This window comes from Lissotriton helveticus, chromosome 7, assembly GCF_964261635.1.
Source record: "Lissotriton helveticus chromosome 7, aLisHel1.1, whole genome shotgun sequence".
Classification (NCBI taxonomy): Eukaryota; Metazoa; Chordata; class Amphibia; order Caudata; family Salamandridae; genus Lissotriton; species Lissotriton helveticus.
The window spans coordinates 1,263,315,971-1,263,334,498 of NC_136068.1; the positions used below are offsets into that span (position 1 = coordinate 1,263,315,971).

The 18,528-nt window shown below is 45.5% G+C and overlaps 2 protein-coding genes across 2 annotated transcripts in view; one reads left to right on the plus strand and one right to left on the minus strand.

Moving 5' to 3' along the window:
- The window catches only part of CHAD (chondroadherin), a 62,160-nt gene extending 60,881 nt beyond the window's left edge, over positions 1 to 1,279 (plus strand). The window contains exon 5 of the transcript XR_013598814.1: positions 1,153 to 1,279. The gene's annotated coding sequence lies outside the window, so the exon portion shown is untranslated. The remainder of the gene's footprint in view (positions 1 to 1,152) is intronic.
- ACSF2 (acyl-CoA synthetase family member 2) overlaps positions 1 to 18,528 on the minus strand; it is a 795,127-nt gene that overhangs the window by 249,795 nt on the left and 526,804 nt on the right. The gene's annotated exons all lie outside the window — the stretch shown is intronic.

Consider the following 18,528-nt stretch of genomic DNA (forward strand, 5'->3'; position numbering starts at 1 on the left):
ACTGTTTTTTGCAGTAAAAGTTATTTTCTTATGGGATGGTATAAGTTATTGCGTTACATAAGTCACAATTTACTTTGAATTTAGTTTTTCTGGTAATTTTCAGAGAATTATTTTTAAAATCAACATTTTCATGAGTTATTCCCACAGTTTTACCAGTGGTTGTGCTCATTTATGTGATGGGTGCGGTGAATGATAATGGCTCTATATGATTTCCAGTCAGCCCCTCGTTGTGAATAGCCGCCAGGAATGTGCAGTGGAGTCCGATAGTAGGGAGTGGTCATGTGCCAAGCTGTATGACAAACCCACCTTGTGGCCAAGCCCCTCTGCGTGTAGCCTTCGGCCAGCTGTAATGGGGGTTTGCAGCAGGTAACAAACCAATCAGGATGGCAACCCCCTGCTGCGCACACAGTTAGCAAGTTAAGTTCAATTCTGGTTTTTCAACTTTTGTTCAGGTTTATTAAATGGTGCCAACATTATTAGCAAATTAAAGTGTTTTGATCCCCACTTTTCCTTTGTTTATTCTTATATGATCTACGCAAATCTTGGGATAACTGCACTGGGCTTACCATCCAAAATGCTTTGTCACTTTTTGACCCTTGATTGGTAGTGCAGAAACTCATCAGTTCAAAAGTAAATTCTACATTCTAAGAATCAGTTAAATGTTGTGTAGATGTGTCTGTCAAATGATCTCAAAGTTATAAGTTATAAGAAAATCAAAGATGTTTCGAACCCTTCCCTATCACTCCCCATCATGCATTGGGTCAGTATGAACCATGATATTCCCACACTAGGCTTAATTTACTAACAAGCCACTCATATTTCATGCAGATTAGTTTAACAGATCCAATGTTATTAGCAAATGAAAACATGTTTGCCCTCCTTCACTTAATTGCCCTTTCCACCTGAAACCTGACACACCAACAAAAAGTATATGTGAGGATGAGACAGATCCATAAAGTGTCTCCCAGACCTGCAATTGTCTAGTCCTTTCAGCCCCCCAGCATACACACAGTACAATACTTTTCCAACACACGAAGAAACGTAACATACCGAACTGCAACACACGCCGTTCATGTAACAAACACACCCCTCCACCAACAGGCTCTTGCATTTACAACAAATCATATACTCATGTCTGTTTTATTTTCCCAGGATGCATTGCGGCGATAGCTCCCGGTGAATGTCTGCATCATTCAGCAAACTACTGACATCTTCCAAGCCCGTCTGCAAGTTCCTCCCATCTGCCGGAAAGAAATCTGACAAGTCCATTGATCGCGCACACTTTTGGAAATCTGCTTACCTGTGAGACTGAACCAAACTGTTACAAATAAACCGCAACTGGATAGAGAATGCTATGAAAACTTAAAAAATTGAAGGTTGAGTTCAGCAAAACGTTTAGCCAACGGGCACGCCTGACTTCTGCAGCCCCAGAGCATATGCAAGAAAACATCTTACAAGTATTGCAAATCACCTTACTGAACATTGCGTGAACTGAAGGCGTCATCTCAGTTGGGTTACAGAAGTTGAAGAGTTTAGCATAGACTGAAGACACAAATGTATCCATTGTTACAGTCCCTTAAGACACTACATGACTGGATGCAACTAGGACAATAGATGCAACCCTGCAAACTGAGAGGTTACTATCTTGCACAGTGTACATGGACTGAAAGCCAGTCTGCTGAAAGTAATACAGAGGGAGGAAACAATCTGATCCTACTATGTTGCATTACCTGAATATACTATCCTATTGTCTGTCCCATAAATTGAAAGCATCATCCACGAACTGTTAGATGGACTGAAAACACAATCATGCAGCGGACCACGACAGAGGCTAAAGACAGCAACCTACACAACGTTGAATAAAGTGAATAAAGAATCCTACCAGCTTCAAATGTAACCTAAGTCACTATCTAACTAGTTGTTGCAGATTGAAGACACTATCCCACCAAGTGCTAAAGACGCAGAAGACACCAAATGGCTGATTAACCCCTTCGACGCTGATGACGAGCTGGGCTCGTCATGAGGTAGCCTCCTCGCACGCTCATGACGAGCCCAGCTCGTCACGTAACATGCGATTTAAAAAATCTCAGCGTGCGAGCGGAATTCCGCCCGCACGCATGCGGTTAAGCATGGGGTTTAAACAGCTTCTTCATGACTGCTACACTAACTAAAGACATCGTACTACTGACTGTTACCCGGACTAAAAACACTATCATGCGAGTGTACTAACCCTTCGATTTACAGAGGTAGAAGACAATCAGGCCTGATTTAGATCTTGGCTGATGGGCTACTCTGCCACAGCGGTGACTGATATCCCATCCGCTGAAATATACATCCCATAGGTCAAAATGGATATTATATTTTGGCGAATGGGATATCCGTCACCGTTGTGATGGAGTAACCCGTCTGCCAAGATCTAAATCAGGCCCGAAAATACTAATCGTATCACAAGCAGCACTTCTGACCTGACCCTTCCCACCCAGCATGCCACTGTCGTGCAGCTGTGAGGCTGGTCCTTGGGGAAGAGTCAACCCTTTTAATTAACATGAAACTTGTGCTGATGGTACCAGTGTGACATCAATTTAACAAGCCTCAGATCTTCCTTTGCATCTCTCTTTCTCCTCTATCATACATCTTTTCTGTATCCCACTTTGCTCCTCAAATGTGTAAACACATATACTGAACTATGATCTATCATCCTATGACCTTGTCACTCTGCAGGGCTACCTCCATCTTCTCACATCTCCACTTCATTTCACATATCTCTGCTCTTCACGAAGTTACTGTCTATCATGCCCTGCACCCCAAGCGCAGACAGTCAGAAGTTACTAGCAAGATTCCACACCACATTCGCTGGCAAAGTCGCTGTATTTATCAGATGTCTACAGCTATATTTATTCCTTACACTTGGTAGGAATTATTTTGAAGCAAATAAGACTCTTCGTTTCTTCCTTCTTTGGAGTAATAAAGTATCTATTTTCTTATGTAAATCGCTGTGTATAATAAATCCATTATATCAAAGCAGACATGAACTGACTCAGAGTATGTATCACGTCGAGTTCAGGTGGGCATAGGCAGAGAGAACGGCAGAAAAGGAGGCTAAAATCATCCAAAGATGACTGAGAACAGTCATAACAAACACTGGCAAAGCCAATGGTCTTTGGAAATGTGTTTTGACAATGTTGTACACCAACATACCTAAAAGGTTGTGGCGAAAAGGAGAGTGGCAAGGGGAGTGATGTACAGTGGAGTGTTATACAGTGGAATAAAGTGGCGTAGAGTAGAGTGGCATAGAGCGTTGTGGAGTGGCGTAAGGTGGAGTGCCGTTGAGTGTTGTAGAGTGGCATTGAGTGCCATACAGTGGAGTGTCCTAGACTGGAATGGAGTGTCGTGGATTAGAGTGTAGTGGATTAGAGTGGAGTGTAGTGGAATAGAGTGGAGTGGAGTGAAGTGAAGTGGAGTGGAGTGGATTAATGCAGAGTGTCGTGGATTAGAATGCGTGTCATGGATTAGAGTGAAGTGTTATGGATTAGAGTGGTGTGTCATGGCTTAGAGTGGAGGCTCATGAAGTAGAGTGAAGTGGTGTAGAGTTTAGTGATGTAGAGTGTAGCAGGGCAGAGGGGCGAAGCAAAGAGGGGGTAGCATGGAGTAGAGGGGCATAGAGTAAAGGGCATAGAGGGTTGTAGAGTGGAATAAAGTGCTGCATAGTGCAGTAGAGTGTCAAAATGGAGTAGTGTAGAGTGGAGTGTCAGAGTAGAGGGTTATAGTATGTCGTGAAAGGATGTAGAGTGTCATGGAGGGTCATAGTGTACTGTGGTGTGATGCAGAATGGCAGAGAGTGGAGTAGAGCATTGTAGAGTGGAGTAGACTGTTGTAGAGTGGAGGGCCATAGAGTGGTGTGGAATAGAGTGGCGTAGCATGAATGGCAATAGAGTGGCATAGCACGGAGTGGAGTAAAGTGTCAAAGTGGAGGATCATAGATTGGATTGGTTTAACATGGAGTACCATAGAGTTGAGAAAACGTGGCATAGAGTGTCGTAGAGTTTTGTAGAGTGTCTTGGAGTAGACTGTTGTAGAATAGAGTGCCAGTGTGCTGTGGAGGGTCAAAGAGTGGGGGAGTCTTAGAGTGGAGGGTCATAGAGTGGAGTAGAGTTTCGTGCAGTGGAGTAAAGTGTCATAGAGTGGACTGAAATCGTGTTGCGTAAAATGAAGTAAAGTGTTGTAGAGTGGAGTAAAGTGATGTAGTGACGTAGAAGGGCTTAGGGTGCAGTGGCTAGAGTTGGATAGAGTGAAGTGGTGTAAAGTGGCATAGAGTGGACTGACGTAGCGGAGAGGGTAGTAGAGTGTCAGAGTGTCATGGAGTGTTGCAGAGTAGACTAGTGTAGAGCAGAGTGTTGTACAGTGGAGTTGGGTAGAGGGGAGTATGCATGGTGTGATATTTGCACAGTTAGTTTATTTACAAACATTTCAATTTTGTTGTGTGCTAAAAAAAAATCCCACAACCTTTCATCTCAGAAGGCAGGATTGTCAGATAAAGCCTCTCACTTTGAAGTCAGAGAAAGAAAAGTAAACACCAAGCTCGATCGCAGACAGAGTCTGCCATTTGACCTCCATCTTTGAATGCACAGCAAAGGTGTGGAAGTATACAGTAGACAGGGTATGCTCCAAGGAATGGATTAACTCAAGTTGAAAAGCCTATAACAAACAAAGTCAGCAAATAGAAAACAGACAATCAATCAGGGAAATGAAAAGCACGCTACTCACCTGTGAGGGTCTCAAGGCACTAAGGGGGTGGTTGTGGGGGACGGGGGGGAGGGGGGGGGGGAGAAAGCAGGTGAAGAGCCCGGTCTTGAGAGTCTTCCTGAAGATTTTCAGAGAGACTCTGTTGTCGACTGGGAGCTCGTTCCATGTCTTGGCTGCGCTGTAGGAGAAAGCACTTTAGCCCGTTCTGGCTCTGCATATGCGAGGGGTTTCGGCGAGGGCAAGGTCAGCGGATCAGAGGTTTCTCTTGGGTACGTGGAAGGAGGTTCTCTTGAGGTATTGGGGTCCGGTGTTTACAGACCACAAAGCCAATGGTAAGTAATGGGTGAAATGCACTCCCAGGGAAGCTTTCTGAATGTCCCCAAAATGTCTTCAGCAAACCAGACAGCCGTGCTGTCTGGTAGGCTTCGACCTAAACAGGAAAGGAAATCAGGGCTGTCATGGAATACAAAGGGGCTAGAGTGTAATCTCAAGGAACCAACAGCAGTGGAGGCAGTGAGGGGATGTGGACATCCACTGGAGACAACAGGCAGCAGAGGGAAAAAACAGGCTAGACAAAGAGTGGATGCAGGAGAGTGAGGGCAACCTTAGGGAGGAGACACATTGGCAGCCACTGAACGGAGAGAGAGCAACCTTGTTACTGTCAAACCAAAATTTTCACTTTTGAAGGCAGGGTATATATATAATTGGGTCACATTTCTTTGTCAAAGGCAAGAGGCTGGCAGTCAATGGCATAACGTTTGGCTTTTTTAAGGTCTTGGTTAACAAAGACCTACTGATTTTACTAAATTATGTGTATGACATAGTTAATTATAGGGTTTTTTAAACATACTTCATCCATTTATATGTGGTTGTGTCACTCACATATTTCTACAACCCACCTGAGAATGCATCAAGGGGCAACGCATCACCCCACTTCAGTCATTGGCGGACTTCACTATAAGTTACAGCATCATTAGTCAATGTCTTTTTCTTTTTTAGATTGACAAAGTCCCAGCAATTTCCCAAACAATTAATTTTTGCAAAAGCTATGACAAAACAAAACAAGAATTGCCAAAAGGCTGGCGGACGACACCAGACTATTGGCTTTGCCAATGCTTGTTTAATGATAGTCAGTAGGGAAAATAAATTCCCTTGACTTTTTCCAATTTTCACTCTCTTTCGAAATGTTGGCATGTAATATACAGAGCATCTCTTTCTTCGTGCTCAACCTACATATTTTGTATTGTATTGCAGCGTTTCTATAGTGCTTAATGTAGGGTGTTTAAATGGCATGTATGTCACAAAAGCAAACAGCAACAACATCTCACAATATTGTCTTTTCACTAAAATAACAATAAATATGTTGATTGTCCTCACCGGCATTAAATGTATTGCCTGAGGCTGCTCTGTCACTCTGTCAGGAAAGTTTAAGATTGATAAATAAATACATCATGCACCTTCCTTATGTAGCTCACTGGAAGAGAAAAACTCTACTTCTGCATGGGAGAGCCTTGCGTTGTACAGGTACGAGTTTAAAAAATTTCAAAACACACCACGGCCGTGTCTCACACAGCCCAACAAAGTGGGCACAGATAACCAGTGTCAACGGATCATGTGCCAGATTGTTCCTAAATTTGATTGATCAAACTCTCCATAGACCAATACCGTACCCGACTGCCAAAAAAGGATCATTCCTAAAGTCATCCATTAGGGCTCTTGCTGCTGTAATTGAAATGCTGATCTCTGTATTTTACCAGCACGGGTCACTCGGCTCTTGACAATGACTCAAACACAGGAAACCCTCATCTCTGATCTGTACTACACTACAATCTCACTACAGAGGGGTGCCTTTCCATTTGCTGCCTGTTGTGAGCCACCCGGCGCATAGATATGACACCTTACCTCATGGCTGGGTATGGTTTGCAAGGTATAAATAGAGGACCGGGACCCACTGAGGCCCATCCCATTAAGTATTACCACCTGTTGGGGTGTACTACTATTTGTGCAACCACCAAGGCCCTAGTAAGGTGGTAAGCTGGCCAGGTGAGGCTCATTACACTGGCGACGAGGGAAGAACACCCCCACCGCACCTGTCCTGCAGCGGGTGCAGCAGTCAAGGAACGACCATGCCCTGTCACCCTGCTCCCAATCAGGATTTCAGGCTTGGGAGAGCCACATAGTATGATGTATTGGGCGGCCTGCCATGGCGCACTTTGCCCTGCGATTGTTCTGGCGCACCTACACTGCCTTGTGGCGTCTTTGAACATGGTGGCCTAGCAACTCAAGTAGGCCACCTCCTAGGGCAATTTACAAATTTATTTCAAGGGCTGGATACCTCAAAGGACCCCCTGGAAAGCTACATATAAAGAGGTCGGTGAAGCCCATGGCCTTTGGGCACCGCAGTGGGCCTTTCCACCTGTGGCTGCTATTGGAACAAGAACTCAAGAAGCTCAAACATTTCTATGTCATTGAGACAATATCCAGTCCCACTTCCTGGGTGTCCCTGATTTTCATCGCAGAGAAGCCTAAACAACCTGGAACAATAGGGCTCTGCATTAACATGCGTTACCCTAACGGAGCAATCAAAAGGGAGAGGCACATCACCCCTACAATGAACGACTTCACTGCCGACCTAAAGGGAGAAGAATGGTTCTCGAAATTGGATCTTAACTCATAATTCTATCAGCTACTGCTAGACTAGGAGAGCTGGAATATCATAACCTTCTTGACACATCTAGGTCTACGACACTACAAGTAGCTGAACATTGGCATATCCTTCACAGCAGAGATGTTTTAGAACGCCATCCCTGAAACACTCTCTGGCCTGCAAAGGTCATAAATATCGGTGAAGATATTATTTTATATCAAGCAATCCTTGAAGTTCATATCCACCGGCTGCAGGCTACATTGCAATGATTCTGAGACCATGGTCTCAAGTTATGCCACGAAAGTGTTCATTCTTTGAGTCACAGATTGAGTTCTTTGGCTACACATCCACAAAGGATGGACTAAAGTTAAATCCCAGGAAGTCAGAAGCGATCCAACAAGTACCCGCCCCTCGAATCGCCACTGAGGAGCGCAGTTGTCTGGGAACGGCCATATACTCTGTCTGTTTCATCCCCAGTCGGGCAACACTGCTGGAGCAGCTCTGAGCACAAACGAAGACAGGCGTGAATTGGGGCTGGAGTCATAAAGAAGCCATGGCATTTGAAAATGTAAAATAAGCCCTGCGTGAAAATGCTTCAATGACTTATTTTGACTCTAAAAATATATATATAACTTGTTGTGGATAGTAGCTTGTTGTAAGGATGAATGATACGTAGGCCGAGTTATGTAAAACAGGATAGTAGATTTATTAATCAAGTTACTTCCTTGTTGGTTGGTTACAGCAAACAAGATAGATACATATTAGGCCCCACCAGGAGCAGCCTCCTTGCTGCTCAGCCAATCCACACCAACTGATTCCTTCTTCCACTCAAACACACTCAACATTCTGATGACATCACGTAGACTGAGCAGCAAGGCAAAAGGCAACAATAGAGAGGATGCATTAATCACTTGCGAGATTATAACATAGCTCCATGGGTCTTGGAGCAATTTTGACACAAGAAAGAGACCCATGACAATTGAGAGGGAAGCCCTAGCAATCAAATGGCGCTGCAGGCACTTTCATCCCTACCTGCACAGACGTGAGTTCAAAGTAATTACTGGATCATCAGCCCACTGTTTCCCCGTATGGAGTGACTGCTCCTCACGAACCCCCTCATATCGAATGATGGATGGTGCAACTACAGCAGTATCAATTCACTTTTGTATACAGGCCTGGGGCGAAGAACCCTGCAGATTTTCTGTCTCTGCACCCAACAGCCCAGGAAGCGAACCGAGCCAATGCGGACTCAGTGACCAAAGACTACATGCATATGGTGAGCAAAACCTCATGCCCGAAGGAATTGACCAGCCAAGAAATAAACCAAACCACGCTCAAGGATGAAGTGCTCTAGAAAGTAATCCTCACCCTTCAACAGGGCAGGTGAAAGTCATTCTTGCCAACCAGTGAACTCCTGACAAAGAACAACTATCTCAGCAGTGGAGAGTTTGGAATGAGCTCGGTGTAATCATGGATTGGCTGCTACTACGAGGGCACCACATTATTGTGCCAGTGACAATTTGCAAGAGAGTAAATGAGTTAGTACACACTAGTGATCCGGTTGCAGCAAAAATGAAAGCATGCCTAAGAGGGAAAGTGTGGTTCAAAGGACTCAACACTACAATCGACTACATGGCAAAAGTCTGATGCCATGCATTCCAACTAACAAGTGCAGCCAAGGCCCTGGCACCAGTAGCCATGGAGGAACGCTGCGAGACACCATAAACCAATGTCAGCCTCGACTTTGGCAGCTACCTAGATGGGCACGTGACAATGGTGATGGTCGATGGGAATTCCAAGAACTGAGTGGCAGAGAACTCCTAGAGAAAATCTTTACTCGGTTCGGCATCACGGAAAAAAAATAACAGAAGGACAATGGATCACAATTCCTCGGGGCCAAATTCAAGAAGCTTATGGAGCACCTCAGAGTTCGACCCAGCATGATAACACCATAATGGCCACAAGCTAACAGACTTGTCAAATAATTTATGAGTACTTTAAATAAGACACAGCACTTGCCAGTGGATGAAGAATCAGAACTGATGGCCAGTTTACACAGGTTTCTGCGAGCATATAAGAGCACCCCTCACTGCAAGATGAGAATTTCCTCATGGGAGGTGATGCAGAAAGGAGGTGGATGGGACACAATGCCCACCACCCCAGGATGGGAAGTGCCTGTGCATGACCCTGCACAGACGCAGAGTTGAAGAAAAAAAAGCAACGCAAGCTAACACCGGGTGGCACTCATCCCAAACCTGGCACCAGAAGACAAAGTGGTAATCTGAAACTGGCACCCAGGGTGGAAATTTGTCACCCACTTCGAGAGAACACTGTGACTGCAGTAAATGATACTCTCGAATAAGCCTGGCGAGGCGCTGAGACAGTAGTCCGAAATTTCTCATGTTTCAAAAAAGGCAAGGACACCCAAAGGGGGGGAGGCAGTAATACCGATGGAGAGACTGAATGGAACATCTATGAACCCTGGGGAGAGGTCCAGAATGAACCAAAAGCCACAATAACCAACTTGGGGACAAAGCACAACACCTTATCTGGCCCAAATCTCAATTTCAGCTGAGAGGAGGCCAAACCAAGAGACCGGGGTAGCTGCAGAGGGAACTTGAAGCTGCCTGTACAACTTACACCCTAATCCAACACAAAGCCAGCAACTCTATGACTTTGTGTGTCTAGCCAGACTAAAATAAACAAGCATTTACAATGCAACAGTTTCGCCTTTGGAGAAGTTAGAGCTATTGGCATTGTAAATGACAAAATGTGTATTTATGTGTTAGTTTTGAAAACAGATAAATAAATGGCATTGTCATTTACATTGCCAATAGCTTAATCTCTCGCAAATGTGAGAACTATTGTACCCTACGGACGAGCTCAGCAGACAGCAATTACTACCTCACACACACACGCCCAGAGCCACACACACACACCCAGAGCCAGCCCCACACACCCAGAGCCAGCCACACACACACAGTGCCAGTCACACCCAGAGCCACACACACACACCCAGAGCCCCACACACACACACAACCAGAGCAGTCACATACACACACCCACTGGAGCAGTCACACACACACACACACACTGGAGCAGTCACACACACACACACACTGGAGCAGTCACACACACACACACTGGAGCAGTCACATACACACACACACTGGAGCAGTCACATACACACACACACACTCTGGAGCAGTCACATACACACACACACACACCCTGGAGCAGTCACATACACACACACACACTCTGGAGCAGTCACATACACACACACCCTGGAACAGTCACACACACACACCCAGGAGCAGTCACACACACACACTCTGGAGCAGTCACATGCACGCACACACTGGAGCAGTCACAAATGCACACACTCTGGAGCAGTGCGCACATGCGCGGCTCTTAACCATATGTCAGACAGCAGGCGGCAGCTTGTCATGCACCCACCTACCCCGCACAGCGCGCCCCTCCAGTAACCCACCGACCTAATGAAGGTCAGTGGAGTGACGCTGACCGCCCCTCGTTACCACATTGTTTGCCCATTACTTGTACAGAGTCTAGTGAGCTGTGCTTACACTGTGTTTGTTAGTACGCCTAGCATCTGGCCACTTGATGTACCATCTCTTGTAATTAATACCACTCATTCTGAGAAGTATAGCACCCCAGTTAAGAAACGCAGGCACTGTCCATGCGTATACCTGCTTAAAAATGCTGCGCTGTCAACCATAGTACATCAGGTCTGATAAGAAACGTAAGTGTGGTCCACAAGTAATACCTATCGAGAAATTCTACCACTGTCAATTTCTAGTCACTAAATCCCACAAGCAAATGCGATAACTCTCTGGTACGAGCATGGCAGCTGGTCACCTCAATAGAAATCCAGTCGACAATGCCTGCACTGAACATTGTGTGGTCACGAAGGATGATGCCTCGAGCACATGAAACCTAGAAAGTTACCTATAACCATTGAGAGTTAGCCCCGCCCTGTGTCCCGTACTTGCATCCATCCTCACACTGTAATACCCCTTGGGGAAGGGGAAAAAAACAGGGGATGATGTGTGAGCCACAGTAATCTACATATTTCCAGCAGAGTCGAGTAAACCGGACTCGCGCATGATCCTAGGCGCACTTACACTCGCAGAAATGAGTAGTAGGCCCCCGAACGAAAGAGCCACCGTCCTGTACGGTTGTTTATCCCGTACTTTGGCAGTAACGGAGAACAGCACGAAACAGCCCCCACCCCCCATATAATTCCCCCCTTCCCTCGCGGCCCCTCCCTCACCTGCCTCTTGTGGGTGCGGAGATCTCGCAGGGTCCTCTGCGGCGTGGAAAAGGCAGGCTGGGCTGGAGTGTCGGCAAGCGGAGAGGGGCGGCATCACGGACACAAAGAGAGGGAGGCGCGGGGCTCGGAGGCTGCTGTGACGTGCCGCTGGCGGTGGAGAAGCGACCGCCGAGCTGCCATCTTTCAAAATGGCGGCTGCGGCGCATCTATTGCAGGCAGTTCGGCGGGCCGGCCGACGACGATGGTGCGGTCTCCCAAAGCTGACAGCGGAGCCGGGAGGAGCGTTTTGCTTACATGCCGCATTAAAGCCACGACGTCACGATTCCGTAAGCAATTTTCAATGCTTCAGTTTTTCCTCCTAAGCAAGCTAATGTAGCAATTCAATTCTTCAGATTTTGTTTCTAGTTCATATCCTTAGAGGTTCTAAAGGTCTGAGTGTGATTAATGTAAGAGGAGGCAACAAGCTAAATCTCGGGCCTTGACGGAAGACGGACACGACAGCCACGAGCCAAGCACAACATAACACGGAGACCACAGGCAACCAAATCACAAAAACATGGCTTGAAAAAGAAAAAAAAAACACCGCCCACCGCCGCATGACGTAGGGAAAGGGGTGGGATGAGTAAAAATCGCGGGAACGCCCACGAATCTGCTCCGGCAATGACAGGCAGATCTGTCTTCCAATGGCTAGCCTCCATTTATGGAGCTAGCTAATGGAAGACAGAGGCGGGAGAAAGCTCCATACTTGTTTACAAAAGTTTTCGCCTGCGCGATACTGCTTGCGCAGTAAACACCAGGCGAAACCTAAAAAGGGAGTAGATACAGATTATCATTAGATAGGACGTATTGAGACACCCAGCTTGTAGATATGACCGCTGACCTCACGGCTGTGCCGCACACAACCCTATGGCTAGGTACGACCACGAGGTATAAATAAAGGAGACTGGGACAGTTCGAGGTCCATCTCATAAAGAACTACTACCTGTCTGTGAGTGCTTCTATTTGCTCAATCACCAGGACCTCAGTAAGGTGGTAAGATGGCCTGGCTCATAACATTTACCAGTGACACCAGTCTCAAGAATTCCAGTAAATCACTAGTGTGTTCACCATAAATGATCCTCATACTTAACAAGTATTGCCAAAGACAATATGTCTCACTTTTCTGACTTTTTGGTTTTGCCAATATTTTTGGTTGATGCGGTTTAGAATCATCGAAAAGAAAAAAAACATTATTTGCCAATGTAGCACAGCATCAGCAAAAAAAAAAAAAGAAATTCTACAGGAGTATAATGACATGCACACAAGCAGGCACCACCATGCACGCACAGATATGCATGATGCCTCACAATTAAAAAAAGTCTATTAAGTTACAGTTGGATAGAGGAAGCCTATCGTGGACTAAAAAATAAAGAAAATAGACTCCAAACTTGTGATTTCTGTATCCACCTCCACACTCTGTCCCTCCTAAAAAGAAGAGAGGCTGTGGCCAAGTTCTTGTTTTCAGACACTGTAGAACTCTGTGGAAAAAACCTGCAACAGCCTGCCATCCTATGCATCCCAAGTGAAAGCTGCCCAGAAGGAACTCCACCAGCCTTTCCCATAGTGTTACATAGGAACAGAGGATAATTCTCACCTGTAACACTGGCTAGGGTGTTGCACGCTCCTGTGAAGGCATCCCAGGCTCTGTTTCAACCACCTCTGGAGGGGAAGAAGGTTTTAAACATGGCCTGTTCCTGGAACTGGTCAAATCCTCTGAAAGGCTGCACTCAGGGAGCCCAGCATAAATGGGAGGCTGGCCGAGCACCCTCTACTTCTGCCGGCCAAGGTAAAGCACTTCGGCAAAGACCCACTTCAATGCACACCAGGGAAGTGAAAGCCGTGGAGAATCTGCTCGGTTCCTTACAGAAAGGCTCCTTGAAAAAGCTATTATGCCAGCCTCTATAGGTGAGAGCTCCACCAGTGTTCAATCAATATGGGCCAGTTGACATTGCAGAGAAACCAAATAGCCCTCTATGCCCAATCAGGAAAGATTTCGGGGGAAATTACATCTCCCGATTTCTTGGCCTCTTCAACCATGTTAAAGATTTTAGCATGAGGACCCAATATGTCAAACCTATTCCCTTAGCATAAGGTGACAGAAGTATGACATGGTCTAAGCTTAACCAGGATAGCTGGAGATACACTCTGAGCCTAACATCACCTGATCAAGACTCAAACCCTAAGTTGCCAATAATATGATCTCAGAATGGTGGTCCCAAAAAACGTAATTCACAAACCCAAGAACAAGTATTCATTATGGCACACCCCTCATTTTAGAAAGTTAAAAAAAGTTGCAAGATTGCAGAAAAAGCATGGAGAACAAATTATGGAGAAAATAAAAAAACATTTTATCGAGACAGAGTAAGGATATATCACAATAAAATTCGACAAGCTCGGGCCTCATATTTTGAAGTGAGAATTAACGAAGCCCTTAATTCTCCGACATAAATGTACAAAATGTCAAAAATCCTGTTGGAACCCAACATTAGATGCAATATGTTAAGGAGACAGACACTGGGTAATCTTTTTAAGACGTTTATTGGCTTCAGGTAGCACCACTTACTTTCTCTGTCAGCCTGTCAGCTCTCCAGTCTCCAACTGCCTCACACAAGACATTACCATGGAGACCAGAATCCACATGCATAAGCAGTTGTACATAGCACAATGAATCATTATAACACAATACTTTAGCCACCTACTTCAATACTACAATTCATGACATTTATTGTTAGTTTAATGTGCTCAATGAAAGTGGTAACATTTTGTTAAATAAAGTAAGGAGAGACATCTCCCTATGCTCTCCCAGTTTACTTCCCTTTCCCTGTATGAGTTCACCACCCTGTTCAGGAAATCAAGTCAGGATCCCCGATGGATCCGGCATCCCTGAGAATCCTTGCTCTGGAGCCTGAAATCATCTTCCCCACTTTGCTAGACACGATTAATCTTTCCTTGGAAATGGGTACTGTGGCCCTATCCTGGAACCATGAGATGGTTAGAGCTGACCTAAAAGAAGCACACCCGAGACCCCGATTGTTTAGGAAATTATCACCCTATCTCACTGCTCCCTGTTCTTAGCAAAGTGGCAGAAAAATATGTCAACAAATGTATATCAGATTTCCTGGAAGCTAACTACATTTTGCACCAAATGTTCAATGCAAGATCCTTAGTAAAACATAGTTTGGTTTGCGCGATCCTGGAGGATTGTAACATCAAACTGGCCTTTATCACCGAGACCTGGACCGACAGTAGCTCTGGCCCTGATCTGGTGAAAGCCACACCGCCAGGTTTTTTCTGTCATACACTGGATCGGCCTAACAAAAAGGGTCGAGGGCTTGCTATTATATATCATGAATCACTGTCTCCCAAGTTTGCCCCAGCCTCCAATCTGGCTTGTGAGGCCCTAGCATTTGACTTTTACTCTGGTTCTCATAGACCCTTTAAAGGGTTTCTCATATATCATCCTCCGGGCTCTAGAGGTGGCTTTCTGGAGTCCCTGGATATGTTGTTGGAAGAAGGACCGTTTTTTGAAAACCTTCTCGGTGCTGGGGGATTTCAACTTCTATCTCGAAAACCCCAATGACGCTGACACGTCTAGGTTGAACCGAACTGTTACAAAGAAAGAATCTTCAGGTCATGGGCGCTGGAGGCCTGGAACAATTGGTAAGGGTGCCGACTCATGAAAAAGGTCACACCTTAAATGGTATTTACTCTAATAAGAAAGATATAGATGAAATCGTGGTTCATCCGATCTCGTGGTCTAATCATTGAGCAATCAAATTTTAACTAAAGTGTTCACTGATTTCCCTGGTCAGAGATCGATTCAAGAGATCGAAACTAGATCTTGGGGCAATCTGGATGTGGAGAGGCTGGGAACTGTCCTGAAAAATTAACTTTGTCTGTTGCCCCCGGATGTGGAGGAGGCCACGGCCACCTATAACAAGTGGCTTTCGGATGCTTGTGATCAGCTTGTTCCTCTTAAGAAATGGACTCCGAAGCGGGAAGCCCCAACTGCCCCCTGGTATTCAGAGGAGCTTAGGGCCAAGAAGTTGGTCTGTAAACATGCAGAAAGGAACTGGCGGAAATTTTACGCCGAAGCCGAGAAGGAAAATTATAAAATTTGTATTGCTAGGTATAAAAAAAAAAGAGTACTTCTCGGTTCAAATAACCATGGCCGAATCCAATTCTAAAGAACTGTTTAAAACCATTTCCAAATTAGCTAAACCTACTACTCCGAAAAAACAGGGTGATGTGGAGTTTTGTAATATAATAGCGTTTTTTTTTTAAACGAGATAGAAACGATCTTTAACTCACTTGTTAGTCGGCTCAATGGTAATCAGAATGATTTTAAGTTAATAGTAGCAGGAAACTCAGATGCGACGGCAGAAGTATTGGATCACTTCACCTCAATGGAGGAAGTTGATGTGGTCAAACTGCTGCATACTATTAAATCAGGTGCCCCTAGTGACCCGTGTCCTGCTGAAATTGTTAAGCAAATTCCTGAAATTGTGGGAACGGCACTGACCCTTTTTCTCAATGCGGTTTTCCAAAAAATTGGAAAAAGGCTTCCGAGCTTCCTCTTCTTAAGAAGCAATCCTTGGACCCTAAGGACCCGAATAATATTTGGCCTATTTCCAGGCTCCCATTACCAGCTAAACTACTGGAAAAAGAATTAAACAGCCAACTTAGCGACTTCATCTCTGTTAATAATGCGCTGGACCCATCACAATATGGGTTTAGAGCTTTTCACAGCACGGAGCTGGCTCTAATTAAATCAACTGAGGAAATCAGAGAAGCCGTGGATAGGGGAGGAAACGCCTCCTTGACCTATCCACAGCCTTTGATACGGTCCACCACAACGTTTTGTTGAACCGACTCTCTGATATTGGCATGAAGGGATCAGCATGGGAATTGTTACATTCTTTTCTGTCTGACAGGTCTCAGTCGGTAGACCTAGATGGCAACATCTCTGAACCCTTCACGCTTCCATGTGGGGTGTCCCAGGGCTCAGCCTTGAGCCCTACGCTTTTTAATATCTATGTGGCACCCCTGGCCAATGTCATCCGGTCATTTGGGTTCCAGCTCACCTCCTATTCTGATGACACACAAATTGTGTTATCGCTGACGGAGGGAGCGGAAAGGGAAGCGGGAGACCGGTTCCATAACTGCATGTGCTCCATTTCCACCTGGATGTCGTCCAATTGTTCCCAGGTCTGGACACCGGATAGGTGTCCGGTGGATCTGGGACCGTGCCCTACACCCTCCAGGAAAGCCAAGAATTTAGGAGTCATGATAGATAACAAACTTACCATGGGGGACCAAGTGTATCAGGTGACGTCATCATGTTTCATGGTCCTTAGAATAATTAAAAAAAATAAGTTCTTTCTGTCGGCAAGCAACCTAAGGACGGCCGTCACTGCACTCATTATGTCCCGCCCGGACTATTGTAACAGTCTCTACCTTAATGTTCAGAAACAACATATGAACAAGTTGCAATTAGTCCAGAAAGCTGCAGCGAGATTGCTGACGGGAACACCCAGGTTTGCTTCGGTCAGGGAAGAACTTAAGAAACTGCACTGGCTCCCAGTCCCACTTAGATCACGCTTTAAAGCTCTATGTGCTGTCTTCAAGGTGCTAAATGGGATTGGTCCGGAGTTTTTAAAAACCAGACTGTCATGGTACATCCCAAGTAGAACCTTGCGTTCCTCAAGCTCTAAACTAATTCAAACTTCCATCTTAAAGAAAACTAACTGGGGAAGTAGAAGTTTTATTCACTGCTCCTCCAGGGCTTGGAATGAACTCCCGTTCCACCTTAGAAATGCTCCAGACCTCCTTTCTTTTCGGAGGGGCTTAAAAACATGTTTTTTTTCTCACTAAGCGGCTCGATGCTTCCCAGGTCACCAGTACTCAGCGCCAGGACACCTCAGGGTAGCAGTGCACTTTATAAGTATAAATAACATAACATAACATAACCACACACAAATGGGCTTCTTGCCCAAACACAGCACAGAAAGTGGTCTTCTGGCTGTGTTTGATGAGGCTAAAAGGAGATGGGATTGAGAAGCTATGGTGGCTATCATATTTTTGGATCTTAGTGCAACCTTTGACACTGTTGACCACAGGTTGGCAAGGCCACAATTGCTAGAAAAGCCCTGGACTCGGTGAGTTCCTTTCTGAAGGAACAAACAATCCAGGTCCTTGATAAAGATTACTCATTGGAAACTTTGTCTGTCATTTGTGGTGTCCGTCAGGGGTCCTCACTCAGTTCAACACTTTCTAATATATACCTGCCCTATGGAATCTCTATAGTTTCCTATGCAGATGACAGCCAGCTGGTCTTCTCCCTTGCCCCAGACTCCGATCCTTTTCTCTTCCACCCTTGGACCTAGCCTGGAGCAGGTGGCCAGCTGGATGAACAAGTTGTGCTTTAAGCTTAATGGAGCTAACACAGAATTAATGATTCTTGGAAACAACCTCACCACTCAACAAGTCCTGGGCTGGCATTCTAGCCTTGGCCCCCCCCGCCGTTTCTAAGGTGGTCATAAACAATCTAGGGATGTGACTAGAAACACTTTAACAATGGAAGCCCAGGCCACCAAAATATCTGCGAGCTGCTTTGGAGGGTTGAAGATGTTACGTAAGATTCGGCTTTTGCTTCCACAGAACTCAAGACGGGCAGTGGTACAGGCCCTTGTTCTTTCCCACTTAGACTATGGCAACTCAATGTAGTTGGGGTCTCCCAAAGGAGTGATTCAGAAACTTCAAGTCGTGCTAAATGCAGTCGAATGCGCGCTACTTCGACTCCCAA